Source organism: Phyllostomus discolor, chromosome 4 (genome assembly GCF_004126475.2).
Source record: "Phyllostomus discolor isolate MPI-MPIP mPhyDis1 chromosome 4, mPhyDis1.pri.v3, whole genome shotgun sequence".
NCBI lineage: Eukaryota > Metazoa > Chordata > Mammalia > Chiroptera > Phyllostomidae > Phyllostomus > Phyllostomus discolor.
In genome coordinates, this window is record NC_040906.2 from 105901386 (window position 1) to 105913062 (window position 11677).

General features: G+C 40.1%; 1 pseudogene; it reads right to left on the reverse strand.

The window, feature by feature from the left end:
- Positions 1-3254: 3254 nt before the first annotated feature.
- LOC114495301 lies at positions 3255-4255 on the reverse strand (annotated as a pseudogene).
- Between the last annotated feature and the right edge of the window lie 7422 nt (positions 4256-11677).

Below are 11677 nucleotides of genomic sequence, written 5' to 3' on the forward strand. Positions count from 1 at the left end.
CCCACTAGGAGGACGTCACTATCCTGTTTCTTACAACTGCATGTGGATTTACAACTATCTCAAAATAAAAGAGTTAATTTTTTTAAATATATATGAAGATGTTTCTAGTTTTTCAAAATAATTTTAGAAAATGCCTGAGCAGAAAGTGAACCAAAATTATACCTGGAGTTCTGGCTGCAAATTAGCCCCAGAAACTGTAGCCTGACGCTCGTGTGATCCAGCTCCAGGTTAGCTCTCAGTTCTGCTGTCGCTCACTGTTCACACTGGAGCCACATGTCTCCTGAGTCAAAGAACCACCAAACCCCGTGATGCCATTTGTTCTCACTCACCTTGACCTTTGGGAGGGAAAAGAAAAGGAGATGCAGGAGGAGGATTTTCCCTTTGCCCTACTGTCCTCTGTTATAAACTGTAGTCCCTCACCCTCTAAGATTCATATCTTGTTCAAGTCCTAACCCCTAATACCTCAGAATGTGACTTTATTGGGAGATAATGTCTTTAAACAGGTAATTAAGTTACAACGAGGACAGGATCTAACACAATATGACTGGTGTTGGTACAAGAAGAGATTAGGGCACAGGCACGCACAAGGGGAAGACCGTAGGAAGACACAGGGAGAAGATCATCATCTCTAAGCCAAGAAAAGAGGTCTCCGAAGACATCAACCCTGCTGACACTTCGATCTCAAACGTCTAGCCTCCAGAACGCTGAGAAAATCGATTTGTGTTGTTTCAGCCTCCCAGTCTGTGGCACTGTGTTATGGCAGCCCGAAGCAAATCAATACTGCCTCCTATATTTGCACCTAGGCCTAGTCTTTATTAATTAAAGAACTGCTAGATAAGACTGTAACATTTAATAAGACTTTACTGAAGGTTTGGACACAACTGAAGAAAATGACACTATTAAAGCCTTCAATTTTGATGGCAAACATAATGGATCTTACAGACCACAGGCCCAAGCCCATGCAGAGGTTTCCCACCTGGAAACAGACCAGAGGAGGCCACTGCCCCCAGTGTCTGCCCGTGTCCCTGGGCCTTACTACTGCAGTGAACGCCGCACCCCTTACACCAGCAATTGCATCTCTTTCCTGAAGGCTTTCTCCAAAGCCATGGAGGCCACTCTGCCCTGCCTCACATAGCCTGGACAATGCAGGGAATTCACATGCCAGGAGCAGCTCCCTCACTCCTCAGCTGCAGTAACTCTGAGGCACGGAGTCCCACATCATTTCCCAGGGTTTCCCTGTGGGATTGAGCTCCAGTCATTTGAGCTGCCCTCCTTCCCCACCCCTTCACCATTGCTTCTGAAGTTTCCTGTGCTTCTGAATTTCCTCCCAAATTAACTACTTTCACTTGTTCTTGTGTCAGAAACTGCTTCTGGAAGAAACCAAACTAAGGCGCTGAACTGGTTTTTATTTGCTGCACAGCAGTGTAAGTCACCTCTCTACCCATTACCCAAGAGTCATTAACCATGGCTCTCTCTCGGTGCCAGGGTCTCTTGCACCCAGGTTCTCAAGATCTCCATGTTTCTTTCTTTCCTTGCCTAGACCTTTCTTTCTTCAGCATGGATGACCATCCATTCCCCTGAACATTAAGCAAAGACAGTTTAAAAACTGTCAGAAATATTTTATTTTGTTCAAATTTATAATAAGACAGACTATACATCTCTGGTCCTGCCCTTTATGCCAAAAATATCTGAGTTGGGGGTGCACTGCTCACTTGTGACAGCGGAAAGGAAGTGCAGAGTGAGGGCCCCCAGCCACTCCCAACACTCCCCTTCCTCAGCCCATGGACTGTGTCAGCTCCCGGCAGCAAAATATAACCAAAGACACTGAAATAGAGAACAGGCTAACAGTGACCAGAGTGGAGAGGGGAGGGAATTTCAGGGGAAAAGGGGAAGGGTTTACAGGAACAAGTATAAAGGACACATGGACAAAAACTGGGTGGCGGGGGATGGGAGGGAGGTGAGGAGAATGGGGGTGGCTGGGATGGGAGTAAAAGACAGAAAACTGTACTTGAACAACAATAAAATTAAAAAATTAAAAATTAAAAAAGAAAAATATAATTTGGAATGAAATAAATAAATAAAATAAAATTCCCATTCAGTTCTGAAAGAAAGAAAGAAAGAAAGAAAGAAAGAAAGAAAGAAAGAAAGAAAGAAAGAAAGAAAGAAAGAAAAAGAAAGAAAGGAAGGAAGGAAACTGGCTCCACCTTCATCAAGAGTCCTTCCCAAATCTGTTACTGATGCATAGGCATTGACTTCAGATATTCACTAATCTAGGCTTTTCTTCCATCTTGTCTCTACCATAGCTTCCAATAGATTTTAAATTCAAGAGCTTAATCTTTTGATCACCATTGTTTTGCTGTGTTCACCCAAAGCATGAAGGGAAAATGCTGTATCTACTTCTATAGTAGAAAGACAACACAGTCCTCTGTGGATATATCAGAGGAACTTGTGGTGCCACGCAGCTGAATACTTAATTGCATAGGCAGTGTTCTAGCAGGACATGGCAGAGTTCCCTCTGGGAAGCAGAGTGAGATGGGGAGCGGGGTGGGGGGAAATGATGAATGGATACCTTTTACCCTACACTACTCTATGCAGCTTGAACATTTTATAACAAGAATGAATTTAGGTGTGTGTGTGTTAAACAATGAATGAATTTCCACTAGGTGGTAGTAAAGAATCATAATATCAGTCAGAAACTGAAGGGCAGGAGGAAATAGTCTTTAAGCTGAAAATCAAACACTACTAGTTCAGTTTAAGGTTGTCTTTTGTAAATGCCAGTTGATACGTAGTATGCTTTTTTGAGCAATGCTTTTCTGGTTACGTTCTACCATAACCTGCTTTTCTGTGAACTGGCATGAGATGTATACCACTACTGAAACTGAACAATCGGTGTCCACTGTGGTCAGAATGCTAGAAACTTGAGAACAGATACACACATTGATAAAAGTATATACACTCTTTTTCCTTAGGTGACATAAAAATGTAGTAATACACACTGGACCAGCACACATTCCTCTCCCTAAGTCTCCAAGATAAAAGGAGGAGCAAAAACAAGGGGGTTACAGCACTCTGCCCCCAAACCCCCCATGTTTAACTGATCTGCTCAATGACCATTACATCTCTGCCCAGTGCCTTTGCCTGTTCCTTTTACTCTCTTCCATCCCACCTGGGCCCCAGGTCTGATCTGGCCAGCAGGTGTAAGATCTGGATATTCTTACCTGTGACATATTTCTTTTTTCTAGAGGCCACATCTGTTTTTTTTTTTTCTTAAATGTCACAAATAGGCTTTTTTATTTGCCAGCATTAAATGTCAGAATTTAAACAGATTCTTGGACTGGGGGTTTAAATCCATCAGCTCATTCAACTTTAGTGCCTGTCTCATCCCCAGTAGCTTTTCCAGAACTGGCACCTTCACCGTGAAGCTCCATGGTTTTCCCACTTCAAACCTCGGCTTCTTCAGCATTTTGACTTTTCCAACAAAGACAACATGAAGCAGATAGATTGCCAAGCCTTTTCCATGTCTTTTCCAGTGCCATCTGGAGTCGATTTATTAACCACTTCTTTCAAGTCATTTGTTTGCACCTCTTGGATCATGATTTCCATCATCCTCTTTCGGATTTGGAGGACCTGTTGATGCTGAGCAGAAGAGGTCTTCTGAATCTGATTGTTGCAGTTTTTAGTAAAACCAACACAGAACAGATGAAGCAAGTACCCATTGGTAGACTCGACATCAGCATGAGAGCTTCAATCATGGGCTGCCATTTTTTGACCATGGAGCACATTTTGTCACAGGTAAGATCCATGACATGGAAATCAGTCATACAGTTTTTTTCCCTGAACCTCCTCAGTAATTAGCTTGAATTTTCTAAATGCAACTTCATCATATTGCAGATCAGCTAGGCTCACTTCAAATACATGACCCTTTAGACCATTTGACATGATTTTGGTTCCTTGAGTTCTCATGAACTCAAGTTGTAAGTCTAGTGTTTTTCCAACATTTCATATATTGAGCATAGCTGGTGCTTTCACATCATACCAATCTTTCTTAGAAAATAGACCAAACACTTTCTTCTTTTTTTCCCTTTTTGTACCTTTTGTCAGCACTTGTTTGTGCCCACTGCCATGGTGCTGCTCAGAGAGCCAAAAGCCAGATCTGGTTTCTAATAACTACTTGTGTCATCTTGCAGGGACCCTTTGCAGTGTGCACCAAACTCACTTCCCTATGCCTGGGGCTCCCGTGACCCCTCAGGTCCATTTCCCTTGGGATCTGAAATCTGCCACACTGGACAGCAGTTTAAACCCTCAGTGTGTTCTATCAGACTCTGGTTCATGACCCTTGCTACTCATGCCCCCTCCCCCCAAGTTCGGCCTTAGTTCATTTTCTTTCATTCTAACTAGTGCCAATTCCAGAGGAAGCACAAGTCAGGCTCCAACATCACTGGTCAGAGTTCCCAGCAAACTGGGCAGGAAACCTTCAGCATTTTAACAATGAAATCAGTACTCCCCTGTGACTAATGGGCAAACCAGATTTCTTTCTTTCTTTCTTTCTTTTTAAATGTATTATTTTTTTTCTGAGAGAGAGATAGATCAATTTTTTGTTCCACTTATTTACGCATTCAATTGTTGTATGTGTCCTGACCGGGGATCTAACCCCCAACCTTGGCATATGGGGACACTCTCTGACTAAGTGAGCTACCTGGCCAGGGCCAGACCTATTTCAAGTTCAAAAATCGCTCTCTCTCTCTCTCTCATGACTTACTTTTAATTGCCTGGCCATTTCCTTTCAATTCACACAGCATTTCTCTCATTACTATTTATTTTCAAATTTGAGAACTTGTGCTCTTTCTCCCACTTTAGCACACTGAATCCTTTGTCAAATAAGCCTGGGAATGTTATGATAAGGGATTCAAGACTTGGAAAACTTTAGCTTAAGGTAAAAAGTTGTAAGTCTAGCAAGTGATGTGTATGTTAAAGCTTTTGTTTCAGAAACTACAGATAAGGTCCATCCTGGCTCTTGGAAAAACAGCCGATCTCCTGGGGCACTGCTAGAGATTACCACAGGGGACAAGTTGGAGGCATCTGGGTCTTTGTGTTCCAGGGAGAGTAGATTGTCCCCTGGGAACAGCTAACTGCCCACGACATGCATGTTGCAGCTTCTGAATCTCAAAGCCTTCACTGTACCTTGTTTATCCTCCCCCACCCTTATAAAAGGTCTGGCCTAGAAAGAAAAGGGAAGATGGTCTTTTAGGGTATGAACCCATCATCTTCTCAGATCACTGGCCATCTGAATAAAGCACCCATAAAGATTCAATCACTGTCATTGCTTATTGGATTTGGTAGTGACAGGTAACCCAAATGCCAGTGTCTTTTCCAGTTACAGTTAGACATTTTGATTTTTGTCTGTCCAATGATTTTATTTTTTAAATTATTTTTAAATTATATTTTATTGATCATGCTATTGCAGTTGTCCAAATTCTCCCCCTTTACCCCCTCCACCGAGCACCCCTAATTCCCTCAGGCAATCCCCACACCACTGTCCATGTCCATGGGTCATGAGTATAAGTTCTTCGGCTACTCCATTTCCTATACTGTACTTTACATCCCCATGGCTATTCTGTAACTACCAATTTATACTTCTTAATTCCCTCACCTCTTCACCTGTTCCCATATCCCTCTCACATCTAACAACCTTGAAAATCCTCTCTGTATCCATGATTCTGTCTCTGTTCTTGTTTGCTTAGTTTGTTTTATAGATTTGATTGTTGATACGTGTTTTCCATTTTATTGTTCATAGTTTTGATCTTCTTCTTTGTCTTAAATAACTCCCTGTAACATTTTGTATAATAATGGTTTGGTGATGATGAACTCCTTTAGTTTTTTTCTTGCCTGGGAAGATCTTTATCTGTTCTAATTTATTTAAAATAAATTTTAAAATATATTTACTGGTCACTTATATTTCCTTTTTCATGAAATTCCTATTCACATCTTTTCATTAGTTCATTTGGAACACTTGAAGTTGTCCCAGAGTCTGCTTACATTATCCTTGGTTATTTGTTGTTGTTGTTTTTATTGCTTTTTCTTCTTGTCATTCTGCTTGGCTGTTTTTTTGCTTCCTTCTGTTCTAAATCATTGATTTGATTGTCAGCTTCATCCACTCTACTGTTGTTTACCTATAAATTTTTTTTTATTTCAATTAGTGTATCCTTCAGTTCTCACTGGATCTTTTTTTTATGCTGTTGAGGTCCTCATTAAGTTCCTTGAGCATCCTTATGACCAGTGTTTTAAACTCTGCATCTGAAGATTGCTTATCTTCACTTTTGTTTAGTTCTTTTTCTGATGCTTTGATCTGTTCTTTCATTTGGGCCATGTTTCTTTGTCTCTTCATTTTGGCAGCCTCCCTGTGTTTGTTTCTGTGCATTAGGTAAAGCTGCTATGACTCCCTTTCTTATTAGCGTGACCTAAGGTACTGGTGTCCTGTAAGGTCCAGTAGCACAGCCTCCCCTACAGCCCCAGCTGGGTCCTTGAGGTGCACCCTTCATGTTTGCTGAATACACCCTCCTCTTGTAGTTGAGCCTTGATTGCTGTTAGCAGGTCAATGGAGGGGGAGGGATTTACCCAGGTCAGTCATCTTCAAGGACTGGCTATGACCACTCATCACCAACCTCCACCCTCTGTGGAGGATCAGTTGTGCAGGGGCAGAGTGGTAGTGCTCCAACATGGTCTGTAGGTGTCCACTGGGTGCACAGGCTCTGGGGTTTCCCGGGTGGTGCAGGCCAAGTTCAGCCCCCACCTATGTGTTTCCTCAGGTCACCCTGCCTGGGCTATAAAGCAATCTGAGATGGCTGCTACTTCTGCTGGGCTTAGAGATTCCCAGGCAAAGCCAAGCTGTGAACTTAGGCTAGCTACTGCTAATGCCTGATTGGGGTACCTTAGCAAGAGATAAAGGAGTGGGGGCTCACTGAAGCCAGCTGTTGCTTGTTTGAGAGGATTTAGGAAGTTGTGAAGCATAAGCCAAGACCAGCCATTTATAAGGAAAAATCTCTGTTAATAGCTTGGGTGGGCCAGAGAGTTGGGTGGGAAGAGTCTCTAGGGATTTTACTTTTTAATAGCTCTGGAAGTCATCCTGGCTAATGATTTTAAAATGTGAGATTTCAAAGGCAGTTCTAATTCATAATTCTCTGGTAATCACTATAGATGTGCATAATTTTAAAATATATCTACTGGTCATTTTTATTTCCTTTTTCATGAAATTCCTATTCACACCTTTTCACCATTTTTCTCCTGGATTATTGTTAAATATTCTGGTTATAATCCTATGTAAATTATGTGTGAGGCAAATAAATCTAGTTTGTGGCTTTTCAGTCTTCTTTCTTTAGAGTGTACTTTAATAAAAAGTTTCTGACTTTAATGTAGCCAGGTTTTCTTTTACTTTTATGTTTTTTAAAACATTTGTGTCATGTTTAATCAATATTTCCTTTATTGAAGTCATATTTATTTGCATTTTTGTTTGAAATCTTTAATGTTTTGTCTTCAACATTTTAGTTCTTCTTAGTTCACTTGGAATTTTTTTTTATGTATGATGAATGTATATACAATTATTCCAGCATCATTTATTGAACAGTGCATCTTTTACCCCATCTTTAACACCCACTCTTCATATTCAAGGGGGCCTGCTGCTGTTTTTCCACCCTATTCTGTTGGTCCAGTTTTCCACACATCCTACCACCATCAATAGTGTACAGTCTTGCTACAATGACATTATACTCTCTTGTTATATTTTTGGAAGCACTCAACTTCATTTTTGTCTTCACTTGTATCTTGCCACTTCTTGTCTAAATTCTATGAACACCTGGTATAAATTTTTGTAGAAATAGCATTGAACTATAGATCATATTGGGAACGACTCACATTTTTGTAACATTGATGTTCCCTGACCATAATTATGATATATCTCTCCATTTATACAGGACTTTGGCAACATCTTTCATTGTTTTTAATTTTCCCCATTATGATCTTGCATGTAAAAAAAATAAATGAATAAAGTACCTAGGAATAAATTTAACCAAGGAGCTAGAAGATCTGTACTCAGAAAATTATAAGATACTAAAGAAAGAAATTGAGGAAGATATAAATAAGTAGAAGCATATACTGTGTCCATGAATAGAAAGAGTTAACATTATGAAAATGTCCATCCTTCCCAAAGCAATCTATAGGGTCAACACAATTCCTATCAAAGTACCAATGGTATATTTCACAGAACTAAAACAAATATTCCTAACATTTATATGGAACCACAAAAGACCCCAAATAGACACAACAATCTTGAGAAAGAAGAACAAAGCTGGAGAAATCACACTACCTGATATTCAACTATACTACAAGGCCATAGTAATCAAAACAGCATGCTACTCTCATAAAAACAGACATACAGATCAATGGAACAAAATAGAGAGCCCAGAAATAAACCTACATGGGTCTATGGTCAATTAGTATTTGACAATGGAGGCAAGAACATACAATGGGATAAAGACAGTTTATTCAATAAATGGTATTGGGAAAATTGGATAGATTCATGCAAAGAAATGAAATCAAACCACCTTCTTACACCAGACACGAGAAATAATGCAAAATGCATTAAAGGCAAATGTAAGACTTGAAACCATAAAAGTCCTAGAAGAAAACTAAGGCAATAAAATCTCAGACATTTCTCAAAGCAATACTTTTTTTATATATATAGCCTGGGTCAAGGGAAACAAAAGAAAAAATAAACAAATGGGACTACATCAAAACAAAACCATTTTGTACAGCAAAGGAAATCATTAACAAAATGAAAAGACTAGACACTGAATGGGAGAATATATTTGCCAATGATACTTCTGATAAGGGGTTAATATCCAAAATTTATTAAAAATTCAAACCACTCAACACCAAACAAAAAATGAAAAATTCAATTAAAAAATGGGCAACGGACTTGAATAGGTACTTTCCCAAAGAGGACATGTAGTTGGCCAATAGATATATGAAAAGATTATATGAAAAGTTGGCCAAAGATATATGAAAAATGTCACTAATCATCAGAGAAATGCAAATTAAAACTATGAGATACCACCTCACACACCTGTCAGAATGTCTATTATCGATAAATCCACAAATGACAAGAGTTGGTGAGGACATGGAGAAAAAGAAACCCTCATTCACTATTGGTAAAAAAATAGTTTCTGCAACTGCTGTGGAAAACAATATGGAGTTTCCTCACAAAAGTAAACTGCCTTATGCAACTGCCTTATGACCCAGTGATTCCATTTCTAGGAATATATCCAAAGAAACCCAAAATACTGAAACAAAAGAATAGCCCTGGCAGAGTGACTCAGATGGTTGGAGCATCATGCCATACACTAAAAGTTGTGGGTTTGATCCCCATTGAGGGCACATACCTAAGTTTTGGGGTTAATCCCCAGTTGGGGTGTATATTGGAGACAACCAATTGATGTTTCGCTGTCTCTCCCCGCTTTCCTCTCTCTCTAAAAATCAATGTTCAAAAAGAATACATGCACCTCCATGTTCTTTGTCATGCTATTTACAATAACCAAGATTTGGAAGCAGCCCAAGTGTCCATCAGTAGGTAAGTGGATAAAAAATCTGTGTACATTTACACAATGAATACTATCCACTCATAAAAAAGGAAATTCTACCTTTCATGAGAGCATGGATGGACCCTAGAGGGTGTTATTTTAAGTGAAATAAACCAGTCAGAGAAAGACAAACACCATATGATTGCATTTATATGTGGAATCTAATGAACAAAATAAAAAAAATAGAAACAGACTCATAGGTACAGTGAACAGACTGGCAGCTGTCAGAGGGGAGTGAGACTGGGGGACTGGGTGAAATAGGTGAAGGGATTAAGCAAAGAAAACAAAAACAAAAACAAAAAAACCCAAAACCAAAACAGTCAACAGCATGGCGAGTTCAGAGGGAAAGGGAATGGGAATGGAGCAGGTAGAAGCGGGTAAATGGGATAAATGGTACAGAAGCAGACTAGACTTTCAATGGTGAACACACAATACAACATACAGATGATGTATATACAATTGTACACTTGAAACCGATATAATTTTATTAACCTATGTAACCCCAATAAATTTAATTTAAAAAGATCCTGCATGTCTTTTCTTTGTAAGATTTTATTACTGATTACTATAATTTTGCTATTAAATGAGATTATTTTATCACATTTCTTTTTTGTTTTGATAGAAAAATACAGTTGAGATTTTGCATATTTATCCAACCACCTTACTAAATTCTCTTATTAATTCTTATCTTAGATTCTTTTACATTTTCTCTATAATCATATCAGATCACCTATGAATAATGAAAGCTTGCTTTCTTCCTTTCTTATTCTTCTGAATTTTCTGTCTGTCTCCTTTCCTGGTTGAATAGGTCTAAATTGAGTGACGTATTTTTTTTCCAGGTGGGGTGGCCTTGGGAAAATTGGGCCTTTCTGTCTCCTTTCCTTTCCTTTCCTTTCCTTTCCTTTCCTTTCCTTTCCTTTTCTGTTTCTTTTCTTTTCTTTTCTTTCTTTCCTTTTTCTTTTTGGCTATTGTTAAAAGTCCCCTACTCCCTACCTAACTAGTTCTGTTACAGAAAACACCCTCAGGGGTCTTTTTGTTCTACGGTTCTTCTTTGCCCACTGGTAGGAATTTTGGCTCTCAAAGCCAGAGTTTGGTAAAATGGAAAGGAATTATTTAATTAAAAGTTATACAGGTTTAGAACAATCGGAATTCTGCCGGTAAATCTCACTCCCTTTAGAAACGGAGATTACACCCACAAAGACATAGTCCTGCCCTCCCCCTCTGCCTAGTCTGGCCAGTCTCAGAGCATTCCAGCCAGAAGTACTGCTTTCCAGAAGAAAAAAAAAAGAAAAAAAAAAAAAACAGAAGTCTGAAGCTCACTTCTCCAGCTTCCTCTCCATAATCTGTGCTCAGTTGAACACATCTTCCGCAGTTCCCAGCAGTATCAGCTGTGTCACTGTAATCTCCAGTTCTTAATCCAAAACTACATGGTACCACTTCATGGCTGGCTGACAAGAGTCCTTTCACCCCCTATTGACCTTCATAGTCTCAGAAGGTCCTGCATTGTCCCTGTCACAATGTGGATAAGGCAGGCAACCCACCTTTTTGTTTAAATCCCAGCCTGGATCCTCCTCCATAAGTAACCCCACTTCTGACTCCTCCCACAATAGGATACACCTGCTATCACTCTTGTATTTTTCTGCCTTCCTTAGCTGCCTTAGTGAGTCTGGGCAGGGGTGGCTCTGGGGCATGGCACCAACCATCTCCAACCTCTTGTGCAGGCCCTGTAACCAGGGAGGCTGCCTCCCAGCTACATTACGGTTCCAAGTCATGCCCATCTCTGTGACCCAGGCAGACTATGAAGGTAGCCTAGCTGTTGTTGATATGCAAAACAACTCTCAACCCCTGTGCTGCTGCTTTTCCCAGCCCCCAAGCTAGGCTTGGTGGAGGGGAGGCGGGGCGGGGTGGGGGGCGGTGCTTCTTAGCCTACATCCTGTTCTGAACCTCGTTCCACACCCCTTACAGTTCTACCACAGCATTTTCCATAGGGTCTGCCTCTTTTTAATTCAATGCCAATAATGAAATTTTAGTTCTTAGCCTTGAAA